Here is a 14,246-nt window from a genome sequence, read left to right on the forward strand (position 1 = left end):
GTCAACATAATATGGAAGTCACACTGATTTATACACTTTTTTTCTCCCAGCCCATTAAAGATTTTTGCCATCAAGTAACAATAGTTAAACACAAAGTACATTAAGACAGCTGATGGCAGTAAGCTGTGGAGCAATATTCTAGTGTCCGAGACACCCATGTACTTCACCATCTTCTGCAAGGACTATTTTTGACCACGTACTCTATTTGTGTTTTGTGCAACATTGCTTACTGTGGCTAATTTTGCTGGAAATGTCGTATGTCTTTAAAAAAATAATAAAGTGTATTTTTTAAAATTTTTTATTGTTAAGTGTATTTTTATTAGGATTGTTTGAGCTAGTGAATGAGATACAGAGCTGTAGTTTTGGAGGGTTTGAAAGGTCTCTCAAACCTACTTTTCTCTACAAACAATATTATTTTTATTGGTGTTGCAGAATGTGAAGTTCTCAGCACTGCATATATTCCACTACAGAAAATACACCTCTCTTTTCAGTCCCAAGTGTCAAAGACCCAGTCAAAACTACCTCCAAGGAAATGGAGTTGTATTAATTCATGTAACTGGAATGCTCAAGGGTTTTGCTGGCTTCAAGCACATCTGTAGCCATGACTTAAAATAGAACAAAACAAAACAAAAGCCAAATAGGTTTTTAGGTATTCATCTCTTTTTTCTTTATCTCTTAGCTGGACTTCTCTCAATGGACTTCAGTTTGAATGCAGGCTTTTTCTATAAGACAGATTAAGGGGGTTTATTCAGACTAAGGCTCATTCATGGTGTCATGATATATATATATCAGTGTTAGCAAGGAAAAAATAGCATAGTCAAAGGGATGATCAAAGAGAATTTAATATGGAAGCTATTTGCAAGTTTCAGGCAGGTCTAGAGACAGCTACAAGGGATGGTGAGGAAAGCTGGGCTGGCATGAAAGAGAATGTTTGCACTCCTAGGCTGAATGAATAAATGGAAGGATGAGTTATCAGAACCAGTGATTACTGTAGTTGTAAGAGAGGGCCACACAACGGGAACTGTGGCCTTCAGTAGAAAAACACAGCTACTGCCAAACTGCAGCCCACGGGGAGAGAACTGGAAGAATAAATACACCAAACTTTCTTTCTTTCTCTCTAGTCTTCACTTGTCTCCCATGAGCCAAACCTAACCGAATGTAAGAGAATCGAGATGATGATGCAGGCAATAGAGGTCAGCTTCCAAGGGCACAGAGCAAGGTGGGAATTTAGTATGCAGGGGAAAATGGGGAGTATCCAACATGCCCAATTTAGCCCCTTAAGTAAATGGATAGGGCTTCTTCCCATGGCCAGATGTAATTTTTAGGGAAAGTTCTCATTGGCCCTCCATGGATCATATGTCCATACATGGTAGCCAGGGAAATGTGGTGTTCTGGTTGTACAACTTCGTCAGTGTGGGTGTCTAGATAATATGATTAACAACTGGGCCAATAACTCATATATGGGAGGAGTTTTCAAACAAAGCACTTTTATAGATCCAAGAAGCTGGCAAAATATGACCACAGCATAGTAGACCCTGTGTCTGGCTTTGAGATCCACATTTTCCCCTACAGCTGAGATAGCCCAGTAGATCCCAATTGCTTTGTACTTTAGAACAATTTTAAAAATTCACTTTTCCACAGAGAAGGAGGAAGAAGTAATACTGAGAGTGAAACAATGTGTAGTTGCTCATGCTTCAAAAAATATTTATATCCTCAAAGTGTAACCCAGCATCTGAGAAAGACTAACTGGTCAATAAATGTTTTATGAAACAGCTAATTGTCAGAACAACAGTTGCTATGCTGTATTATGTTTGCAATCCCCTAGGTAGCTGAGGAAAATGAAAGTAACCTGCTGTTGACCATGTAGGATCCAAATTCACACTCCAAATGCCGAAAACTTTTTCCCTTATGGAATTAATATTTACATTAATTCCAAATTAATGCTCAACATAAAAATCGTATTCTGCTAACACGTTTATTTTAATAGTTAACAGTACAGAAACAGGTAGTCATTTGTAAATACTCGTCCAATATAAGGACTTAAACTCTTTTTCAAGTAGGATTGCTCCTTTGGTTTGGTGAAAATAGCCATATAACAAAATAAAAAAGAAAGAAAACAAAGCAACAAACCAGTCACTGTGGGACTATAATGGACATCAAGCTGGTTTCTCTCCCTGTCCATTCTCTTTTATCATGGTAATTTGTACCTTGAGAGCTTTTGACTGTCTAGATGCAGTCAGTTGCTCATAAGTTTTTAGTACTGTGAGAATGTAAGTTGAAATGGTTAATTAAGTGGAAGAACTAAGAAATACAGGCAGGGCTAATGAAAATTATCTATATCCAATAGATAGAAGCCTAGTGATTTATATATGTATATTCGAAGAGTCCTACTGTAACAACTGGTTCATGAATGGTCAACTGGTTTAACCTCCCTGAAATGGCCTATTTTTCTTTAATTTGCTTTTTAAAATTGTTGTCCAAGACTTCCATTTCAAGAGTGCTGAGAGTTTTCTATTTGAGACCTTTGGTAAGACCGAATGTTCATTCTCTATACAAGAAGATAGTGACTGTGTTCATTTGAAAAACTCAGCCTCCCATTGTGAGGGGCACAAAACTCACAGGCCCCACTTGAGTGAAGCTTAGCAAGGGATGGTGACTTTGTTCTGTTTGTTTCTTACCTACACCAATTTGCCTATGCATGGACGTTTGGTTCTAAGATGCTTTTCACTTTAGAACTATTTCAGTCAAAAAAAGAGCCTGGAAAGAGTTGATAGAAATGAAATAGGTGGCATTTTGTTTTTTAAAGTCACTGTTAGAATAACTCTTAACCCCTTTCAAAGAAACATCCGAGACTGAGACACCCAACTAATTTCATCTGCACAAAACTTCCAGGTTCTGTCCCTGTTATTAAGGAAGAACATACTCTAGACATTCAAGGGGTGAGGACATACTTTCTTCTACTTTCTAAACATTTTTTACCCAGCTTTCTTTCTGTTTTCTCCTTGGTTATTGAGATGCTCTAATGACTTACTGTCTTTGCATTAGACTGATCAATGTCCAAGAAATAAATGAAAAACTTCTGTTCCCTACATTGAGGAGAGAAAGATGTGTCATAAAAGGAACCATAGGACAAAAAAAAAGACTTTTAGTGAGCATAGGTCTTTTACAATAAGTTTTTAAAATACTTATTAATTCAAAGTCACACAGTATTTACTTTCTTGACAATTATTTTATCATTTTTGGTACCAATCAGTGACTAAAGAAAATTCTTCTAAAATCAGCTTATTTGTCAAGTTAGTGTCAGAATCATGTGGGAATGAATTCCATTTGGTCATGTTAGAACTACAGTAGCATTACTACTGATTTGTCATAACATTTAATATTTACTATTTCTTAATCTCAGAATACTCTCTACCCAAAAAAAAAAAAATGCTTGAGTAAAATGTTAAATTCAGTCCCACTGTTACCATGACAACTGCAAGGAAAGGAAGAAGTCTGTCTTCCCCTTTCATGGATGAATTCACATTATGTCTCAGTATTTGCTCCCCCTGGTAGTCCTGGATAACTCCAGGTGACAGTAAGATGCTGTTTCTATTGAAGAGAGATTTCTTTGTGGAAATAATCTATAGCATGTCTTGTAGGAGAGTGTGGTCTAGGTGTATAATCCCTTCCCCTCAGGCTCCATTAGCTATTTCAAACTCTCGTAGCAGAGCTGGAAAGGACATCTATGGTAGGAGGGTTCGGTGAGCTCATGAACCCTTAAATATTTTTTTGTTTTTTTATTTTTATTTTTTTAAGATTTTTTTTTTAATTTATTCATTTGAAACACAGAGATACAGAGAGAGAGAGAGAGCATGAGCAGGGGGAGAAGCAGAGGGAGAGGGAGAAGCAGGCTCCCCGCTGAGCCAGGAGCCCTATGTGGGGCTCGATCCCAGGACCCTGGGATCATGACCTGAGCCAAAGGCAGATGCTTAATGACTGAACCACCCAGCGCCCCGAACCCTTAAATATTTTTAAGTTGTTGTCTGTACATTCATATATCTGCTAAATTATATCAGATCTAAAGTTGTTACCTCAAGTTAACTGAGTTTTAAAATTTCCCCTATGTGTCTAGAAACTCTGTGAAAGGATATTGATGCTCTGAGGATTTTTAAAGTAAGTTTCTTTGTATGAAGGATTGCTGTTTTCCTGAATCATACCATCTTGGCTAAAGTCTGACTAAATTTAGACCATGAGATTGAACATTCCTCCATGTGCCTGCTGTCATATCGCTTTTGTGCAGGACCTGTAAGGATTTAAGGGTTCAAAAGTGGAGCTTGATGGCCCCTCTGTTAAGTAATCTTTACGGTAGTGAACCTAATGAAGGAGAGGTATATTTTCCTATGATACACATATTTTTTTCGTATTATATTTTGTTTGTTTCCATGTAACATATGGTCAAGTGCTACTATTTTTAATTTTAACAGCAAATACACAAAGTGCGTGACCAATGTGGTAAATCCTTTCAGATTGATATGGTGATAAAATAGTTAAATAGATCCAGGATATGAAGAAAGCACTTGGAATACTTTGTCTCCTATCTCAGAATAATTTCTCTTTGTACCACACCTCATGCCTTGTCAGAATGGTTGCTGATTAGCTAATGGCAATGCAGTTTGAAAATAATGGTTCAGGTACTCCATGAAATCCTTGGAGCTGGAAGGATTTCATAAAGAATGTCTGATTAATCCCCTTGTTTCAAGACAACACTTGTATCTTAGTATTACTGACACGTAGGCTGTCTTCTTTTTTATTTGAAGGTTAAAACAATTGTAATCTTCCACTAATAGTTGATTGTCAGGTCAAATTTCAAGAAATTGTTGATTCCCAAATGACTATTGCATAAGCTAATAGTTCATTGGAGACAAAGAAAACAAACTGTGTTCATCTAATGTAAAAAGAATTATTGCTGTTGATGAGTTTTGTCAAGCTTACATGATAGGTATTGTAGATAGTTTATGCTAAAATTTTGAGGTTTGGTTATTGGGACTTTACTTCAGTAAGTATTTAGTGAGCTCTGACTAAGTTCAGGGCATATTATGTTCTCTTGATGAAGGTGAAGAGGTCACGTTTTCCTTGCCCTTATCTACAAAGACCTGGAGCAATAGATAACGTGTCTGTACTGCCTTAGACAAGAGCCACCTAAGTGCCCTGAGGGAAGTGGAAAGGAAATGTCACTGAAATGAAACATTCCATAGACATTTCCTTATTGTAGGATTTTTATAAAAAATCTCACAGATAGGTTTAAGGATACAAATTGTGGGGACTGAAAGAGAAAGGTCACCCGATAGTGTTGCTATGTTAAACAGCAGGGACTCATGGCAGGAGAGGAAACGGGGATAAAGGTAATTCTGTGGTTATGTTTAGGTATTTCTGCAGTTATGTTTATTATTAAGAGTAGCAACAACAGGGGCGCCTGCATGGCTCAGTTGGTTAAGCGACTGCCTTCGGCTCAGGTCATGATCCTGGAGTCCCTGGATCTAGTCCCGCATCGGCCTCCCTGCTTGGCAGGGAGTCTGCTTCTCCCTCTGACCCTCCCCCCTCTCATGTGCTCTCTCTCTCAAATAAATAAATAAAATCTTTAAAAAAAAAAAAAAAAGAGTAGCAACAACACATATCTGAGTGTTTCCAATGGACTAAAATGTATTCTAAGCATTCTACATGCATTGGCTCAGTCTGCAAAGTAGCACTATGTAGTTGGTTCTATCGTTGTTCCAATTTTGTAGCCAAGGGAAGGTGAGATGGAGCGGTTGCAGCACTTGACTCCGGTTACACGGGTGGTGAGTGGTAGACCTCACCTTCAGATCCAGTAAATCCTATGAACATCAGCCTGAAGTTAAATCCATTTTGCCTGAATCACAAGATACAGAGAGGTTACCCAGAGGAGCTAAGGGTGGAACCATTCTTTGTGGTATCAAACACTGCTCTCAGATCCGTGTGATGTAGAGAGCAGTACTCCAGCTGTGGTCAGTGGATTTCTGCCAGTTGTCTTTGTTACTGTGCTGAAGCCATATAAATACAAAATTTAAGAATCAATACTTCAAAACTATTTGACAGTAATTTTATGTTGAACCTAGTAATAATAATAATGAATCAAGCTTGCATCTTACATTTTTTTTTTATTTCATATTTCTCGGACTTTATTTTTAGTGTATTCTATAAGTAACGATCAACAACAGATTGGAAAATTTAAAATCAGAACAAAATCAACAGGTATTTCGTTGTATGTAGTTTGAGAACCTCCAATGTAGAATGAAGACCATCCTGGTTTCTATTCATTTTTATTATTCTTTCAGTGGGTTTAGTCCCTGCCTCAGAAGACGGCTGCTGAATGTAAAAGCAGGGAACATAGTAGCTAGCGTCTAGCAGTGTGTTTAGCACATGGTAGATTTTCAGTCACAGCCAGCTAAGCATGTTACCACAAGAATAAAAACCAAGAATTGCTTAACAGCTTTTTCATTGCCTTTAACTCTAGTGAACATTTTTTTAAAAAGATTTTATTTATTTACCCGACAGAGACATAGCGAGAAAGGGAACACAAGCAGGGGGAGTGGGAGAGGGAGAAGCAGGCCCCCTGCCAAGCAGGGAGCCCAATGCGGGGCTCGATCCCAGGACCCTGGGATCATGACCTGAGCCAAAGGAAGACGCTTAATGACTGAGCCACCCAGGTGCCCCTCCAGTGAACATTTTGGTCGGAGGAAGGGTCCTGAAGCAGAACCTCCTTTCCCAGCAGAGCGTCCTTCAGCCAGTCTGTTTTTGTGATTTGATCCTAGGGGGGAGGGGCAAATGAGAAGAAAAAGGCCCATGTTAGGAATTGATGCCAAAAAGAATTTGTAAAGAATTTAGAATCTGGTGGACTCAGATCCATCTTCTGCCGTTTACAGTGAGAACTGATGCTTTAGAACGATGACTCGGGCACTCGGAGAGTTACAACTGCTCAAGGGAAGCCCCTGGGGCTCGATGCCCAGACTTTCCCCACCAGAGGCAAACAAGATTTTGAGCAGCAAGGAGGCAGCATTAGCCGCTGCCTTTCAGAGATTTCAGCCTGATGTGCTGTTTTGCCAGGTTCACCTTTAGGGTCTTTCTTCTCTCTAACTTCTTTGCCTCCCAGACCTTCATCTCCCCTCCTTTGAGTCCACAGGGATGGTTTCCTCTTAAATCTTTCTCCCCTACAAAACTGCCTTCTTCTTAAGACCTGGATTTCCACGTATCTTTCATAGAATATTGTAGAGTCTTTCATAGAATCTTCGGGTCCGACTGCCAGCCTATTTGAGCAATCCTCTGTGCCATATGCCCGGAAGATTGAATTTTTCTCCTGTACTTCAAAAATGAGTTTTTATTTTCTGGCCGTAGCCCTCTATCCCAGATTCTGAAACCGTATGAAAGTAATCACATCTAGGATTTTAAAATTTAAAAAAAAAAAAATCTTTACTAAGTGAATGAGGACTTTGTACAGATTTACTGTGTACCTGCTATGGGCAGGCCCCTCTGTTGGACACGAGGAGAGGACAAATATGGGTCACTGACTCTTTCAGTGTGTACTGGGAAGGTCCCTGTAATACACATTAGGAATAATTCTAAAACATAAACAAATAAAAGCAGAATAAGGCAAAATAAATACAAATAGAAGCTCTAGTGTTTTCTTCTTGCACCCCAGTGGGTCACCTGGGATACTCCTTAGGCAAGTGTACTACTGTAAAGACCCGCTGTTCGAAGGTGGGATCATACAGGTATTACATAAATACATCACGAAGTAGAATATAATGTGTTATAAACGTAATGATACGCAGTGATAGATGGGAGCTATTATTGCAAACTGAATGGATTCTAAGCATTTATTTCACAGTTCTCTCTATGCGCCCAGGTCTGGGATTTTTTTTTTTTTTTTTTGACTCATATGACCATATAGTAACATGAGTAGGAGCAGAGCTCAGCGTACTTTCTTTAAAAAAGGCCTGAAAGTAAATACTTGACACTTGCAGAGCTGATCGTCTTGGTCACAACCAGCTCAACCTTGCCATCAGTAATTTGAAGGAAGACAGCCCCAGGCAACACTAAACCCATTTAGCCTGGCTGTGTCCCAGCGTTGCCTGCAGCCTGTAGCTCCCTGCCCCCCAATAAGAGCACAGGCTTTGCAATCACACCAGGTGACGAATTCCGGTATCAATGCCCGGTGTGTAGTGATGTGCCGGTTCCATCAGCTCTCTGAGCCTTGGTTTCCTCAGTGAGATCCCGGTAGATGTCTCCGAAGAACTAGTTGAAAATGCAAAATCTCAGGCCTTGCCCCAGGGATGGAGATTCAGAATCTGTTTTTTAACAAGCTCCTCAGGGTATTTTTTTTGCACCTTACAATTAGAGAAGCGCTGTGGTAGGTGATGCTGATGGTTAGAGTGCCGGCTCTGTAGGGTTGTTCGGGTTGTATGATTAATTGAGATGATACTCTTGAAGTACTTACCATAATGCTAGGACTAACATAATCACTTCCTCAGTTTTTTTACTCACTTAATACCTCTGCTAAGATTTCTCAGAGAGCTCAGAGTCTAGTGGGGTTTAGGAAGGTAATATATGAAATTGCCCTTGAATGATGAGTGCGATGTAGTCGTGGAGTGATAGGGGCTATAGATTGTTAGTGCCACTGTTTAACCACTAAGTCATGGCTATACTCTTAGTAATGAGTTAGTAGGTCGTTTTTGGGAAATCAATTAGTGGGGGAAAGATAGGCTCACCTCCTGTTGGCATTTTCTTAGTCCTCTTGGAATCCTGATATATATATATTTTTCCCATTCCTTGTCTGTGGTAATTAGGATTAATAGATGTCATCAGAATGAGGTAACTGTCATCTTTGAAGTGAAAAAGGTAATAGAGATATATTATTATTGCTTTAAAGACTAAAACCAAACAAAGCATTATTAATCAGAATTTAAATAAACATGAATACTATTACTTTAATTTTGTTAAGTGATGTGTAGCAGTAGTAATAAAGTGACTTATGCTTTCCATATGAATTTAACTTTGTGGTTTATGTTACAATAATGATCCAGGTCATAGCTTGAATGCCTCTTTTTCCTAAGGAGTGTACATTCTATAAAGAATTCTACATGGTTAGTTCACTGCTAAGCCAGAGTGGGAGGGAACACAGTCAAACAGTCCCTACACCTGCACAGCAGCTTTGTCAGCCTTTAAATGAGAATAATGCCTGTTCTTCCACAGATAAAGTTGAGGACAGATGATAAAGTCACTATGCTCTCTGAAAGAATGGCACTATATAAATCCAACACAACATTAAAATCGAAGTATTTGATTTTAACCTTATTTAAGCAGGCAGTGATGACTATTAGAAGCAAAAATGGGGACTTGTCTAAATGACTGGGAGTCTGAAGCAGTTCCCATTTTTTTTTCTTTAAAAAATTAATCCAGGGGCACCTGGGTGGCTCAGTCGTTAAGTGTCTGCCTTCGGCTCAGGTTATGATCCCAGGGTCCTTGAATGGAGCCCCACATCGGGCTCCCTGCTCAGCGGGAAGCCTGCTTCTCCCTCTCCCACTCCCCCTGCTTGTGTTCCCTCTCTTGCTGTCTCTCTCTGTCAAATAAATAAATAAAATCTTTAAAAAAAGTAAATAATTAATCCAAGGTGACTGGAGAGAATTTTCCAGTCAGAGTCTGGTGATTAAACATTACACCTAGTGGGCATTTCATCAGTGATTGAGTGTGAGTACCAGGGAAAGGGCTGTGAGGGGGCAGGAGAAGAGTGTAACTGATGTAGAGATGTGGATTAGGCTAAACCAGCCTGTGGTCATGGAGTTGATGGAGCAGGAGTTTGGAGATACATATTTAAACAGACACTCTGGAAAGTTAATTGTGATGACTTTTTTGTGTAAATTTAATGGTTTTGGTAACTGTCCATGTTGGGGTGTTTTGAGAATCCCAGGTGGTCATGAGCAAAGGAGAACCTTAACACAATTCCTGATAGGGAACAAGTGTTCAGAGATGTTTATTTGTTCTTACAGTTGGAAAGTCTGATGCTAGTTCATTTAATGAAGGGCATTTGTGTGAAACAAAGAGGTATGGGCTTCCTCAGGAGAGCCATTCTAATTCTTTCTCCCCATTCCGGTGAAGCTTCTAAGAATACCTGTCCAGCATATCCCTCATCTGTCCCTTTATCACCTGTTTTATGGTGGCTCTATTCTTCCCCTCCCACTCACTCTACACACTTCTCCAAACTTCCTTCTTCTCCACAAAACTACAAAAAGTGGGATCACCAACCACTTTGGTGCCTTTGAGGTCAAAAGACATTTTCTTGAAGTCTAATCATATCAAGTCACTCAGCATTTTTAACACTGTTAAGTATTCCCCTCTTCATGAAACACTTTTCCATGAAACCTGTAATGACAAAGTCTCACTTGGTCATGTTTGGTCCCCTGCCTCCTCACTGTGTACACTTTGCCTTGGACATAGCATTCATAGTCGTGAAGTTATTGACCGAGTATCCTCTGACAAGTCCAAAATGTGGACCCCTCAGTCAGATCTTCATTCTGAGCCTCATGGTGATGGACAGTACTACCTACTAGAAAACTACCTGTTTTCTTAGCTGTTTCCTAGGCAGTTGAAATATAACAAGTCCAGTCTAAATTCCTGAATGTAACAAGATGCTCTTTGTTATAAACTGAACTTTCCCAGGACTCTAATATTCCATTTTAGCTTCATCTCCTCTGATAACTAGACATTAAAATATGGTAATTATATTGTCTTTTCCCTCTACCAGACTATACAATAGAGACTTCTTGGCAGCTGCTCCCTCCTGATTGCCCTCCCTTCCTTCTTTCCTTCCTCCTCCTTCCCTTCCTTCATTCCTTTTCTTTGTCTTAAATTATCCCAGTGCACCCTCTACCTAGATAAAGACTGGCATATAATTGGCACTCAAAATATTTAGCAAATGGATTAAACTAGTTCAGTGATAAAAGCATAAGCTAAGCTACAGGTTCACACAAACTGGAGTTGGATTCCTAGACATTCACTCATACCTGTAATATCTAGTTATGTATCTTCTCTGAACCCCTTCTTGTCACCTTACTTTTATGCATAAAAACCCCTCTTGTCATCTTGCTACCGTATATGAAAACAACTATAGTACAGAATCCTATAAGGATATAAATGATGCCATATAGTGTCTACCATAGTGCCTGATACAAAAGCATAGTATATGATCTTATGTTAATTTGTCACTCCTTTTCTAGGCTTATATTCATTTTTTTCCACTTATTGATCCAATAATGTATAAGCAGTCACTGTCTGTGAGGTTCTATTCCAGGTGCTGAGAATCCAGTGGTGAACAAAATAGGCCACATCTCCACTCTTGTGATTACTTCTACTTTCACAGTGGGAGACAGATACAAAATAAGTAAATACATTTACTAAACTTTACCTATATTCTCTGTGAGTGCAAAGAGGAAATAAACAGCAGTTCTGATAAGGTGCTATTGGAACATGCTAAAGGAATATATCATGCCACAAGGTGGAGGGTGAGTAGTTCAGGCAGAACCCACAGCAGCCTAAACAGCATTGAGGTGGGAAGGCATTCGGATGTTCATGGTGCATCCCCCAGTACAACTGGAGAAGAGTTAGTGATTTTAGAGCGGGAGAAGGGGATATCAATATTATAAGGTCTTTCAGGTCATTATAGAGACTTGAGATTCCTCTCTGGGTAAGATGGGAGCTATGAGTAGATTTTAAGAAGAGGAGTGACATAATTTGACTTAGATTTAAAGCAGATCATCTGTGACACTTGTGGGAGGAAAACCTCAAGGGACTAAGGGTTGAAAAAGGGAAACCAGAGAGGAGTCTATGAACTAGTCTAGGCAGGAGGTATTGATGACTTAGTATAGGATGGTCATTCTCACGGGTGTTTTCTGGAGCAACATGAACATTACCTAGGTCCCACCCCAAACTCTTAGAAGTAGGTGGAGCCCAGAAACCTTTGTTGTGACAAGCTTTCCAACAAATACTGATGCTCACCAACATTTAAGAACCACCACTCGGGGGTGTAAGCAGTAAGAAGTCATCCCATTCCTGACATATGTTGAAGCTGGAGCTAATCATGGATTGACTGATGATTATATGTGAGGTATGTGTGAGAAATGGATAATTGCGAGGTTTCTGGACTGAGAAACTGGTGGAATTAAGTTACCACATGCTGAGAGACATCCTGAGAAGACCAGCTGAAATGGGGATCACTTTCATTCTGATACATTCTTTTCAGTGTGTCCATTATGCATCTGAGTGAAGTTGCGAGTAGGCAGTTGGTTATTCATGTCTGGAGTTCTGTTTCTCTTTAATAAGTCTATTTCAGTTGTTATATGGAGACATCGATTGCTATTCTGGATTTTTTCTTTTTGTTGAAGAAGTGAAACTGGATGAGGATCTATAGAGATTAAAGAACTATGTAGGGCAACATTTTTAAAGTTAGCTCCAAAAGAGAAGTGAGTTTTTAAATTTTTCCTGAGACTAATTCCTCTAACTTGTCATAGGCTGGGGATCAGCTAATAGAATCTCTTAACTAAGTATTTTTTAATGAACCCAGAAATTAAAATTATTCCATTATTACTTCAAAACACAAAGGTTGTCATGAGCATTTCATATCCTCAGGCAGTACTCTGTATCTGATTGAACAGCTTGCTGAAGGGCTGAGTTGCTTTAGAAGTCCACAGAGGGCATTTTTTTGTGGAGATACAACTAAGGATCCTAACAGTCTGTAAAATCTGTTTCATATCAGATATTTTCGAAATCTGCTAGGCCTAACTGGCACCAATCAATTTAATTTTGAACAGCCCAGGCTCAAAGTTATATTGGCCGCTGATACATAACTTATTATTTTGTAAAATTTGGATGTCTGAATTATGTATCATGTTATCCAATTTCCCCTTTCTTTGAAGTATAACACATTTTCTATTTAAAGAATCAAATATTTGCTATTTTTCAACTAACAATATACCTGAATTATAATGGGATGGTTAGTTATATTTAGACCTGTTACAGAATTAAGAATCTGAAGTAATAGCATTACTCTCTATCTAAATGTAAACAACAGTAGTTGCGTAGTTCTGTCCTTAATTATGGTTCTGATATATTTTGATGCTCTAGAATTTCAGTGTGGCAAACTTAGAAGAGAAGTGTTGGAAAATAGAGTAAACTTTCAAGCTAATTATTCTAGGCGTCTTGAAGATGGAATGCAGACTTGTTTAGTTCAACTAATTGTTTTGCTGAGTACCCAAGAAAGAGTTGAATGGTTGGCATAGTAGGTGGAAGCTATTAAGTTAAAAATCCTGGAGTGGCTTCCAAGGCCCCTTTGATTCTCTTACTAAGGAGATAGGTAGCTGGACAAAATATCTACCTTCTCATCTAGATGTGGAATTTACTCAAGCCACTGAAATATGGATTTTGTTCAGTTGTTTAAAGTCATTAAAGGCTATTCAAATCCAATAGAAATGTCAGCATACTTTAATGATGCAAATGTATGAATCAGACATAAAAACAATGTATGATATGCATAATTAAATAAATTAAAGCATGTGATGAAAACTGTTCTGACATACTTTGAGGTGTCATGACTTAGCTTTGAATTGGTCAGGATAAAGTTGCTTCCTGGGTCGGAAACTTGCTAAAATTACTTCTTTGAAGAGAGATCCATTGAACCTAACGTGTCTAGTAATTGCTAGGGGTGCATATTCATGGATGTTCACAGATCCTGGTTGGCCTCATGTATTCTGCAGTTGTGTTTCACTGTGTTCCCTAACATTTTCATTCACATCCAGCTTAGCTCAGAGCTTCTCCAACTTGACATTAGCTGCTTGGACATGCAGCTGGCATTCTGGTTCCTGTGTTGCAGAAAAGATCACTTCTGTGCTGCTGAGCTGGCTCTGTTAGATGATTCTGTCTTGTCATTCAGTGTGCAGTGAGACTGAGAAGTGATGTTTGTGAGAAATGCTTCAGGTGATGGATGTGCCTTGCATACCGCTTCCATGCTCTCTCCTTCTGTGGACATGCAAAGGCTCAGGTTTAAGTTTAGTTGTAAATGTGAACAAGGGCTATGGCAGGAGGGTTTTGTTTTAGAAGTGACATGTCAAGATATTAGCCTCTGCTGTTTTAGTCAGAAGGTGTGGTCTAGCATGCATAAATACCATAATGCCCAAATGTCAGGCGATGTTTTAAAATAA

The 14,246-nt window shown here is 39.0% G+C and overlaps 1 protein-coding gene across 1 annotated transcript in view; it reads left to right on the top strand.

Moving 5' to 3' along the window:
• GRM7 (glutamate metabotropic receptor 7) overlaps positions 1–14,246 on the top strand; it is a 755,739-nt gene that overhangs the window by 178,081 nt on the left and 563,412 nt on the right. The gene's annotated exons all lie outside the window — the stretch shown is intronic.

The sequence above is a fragment of the Leptonychotes weddellii genome, chromosome 1, assembly GCF_054177405.1.
Source record: "Leptonychotes weddellii isolate Sample4059 chromosome 1, ASM5417740v2, whole genome shotgun sequence".
NCBI lineage: Eukaryota > Metazoa > Chordata > Mammalia > Carnivora > Phocidae > Leptonychotes > Leptonychotes weddellii.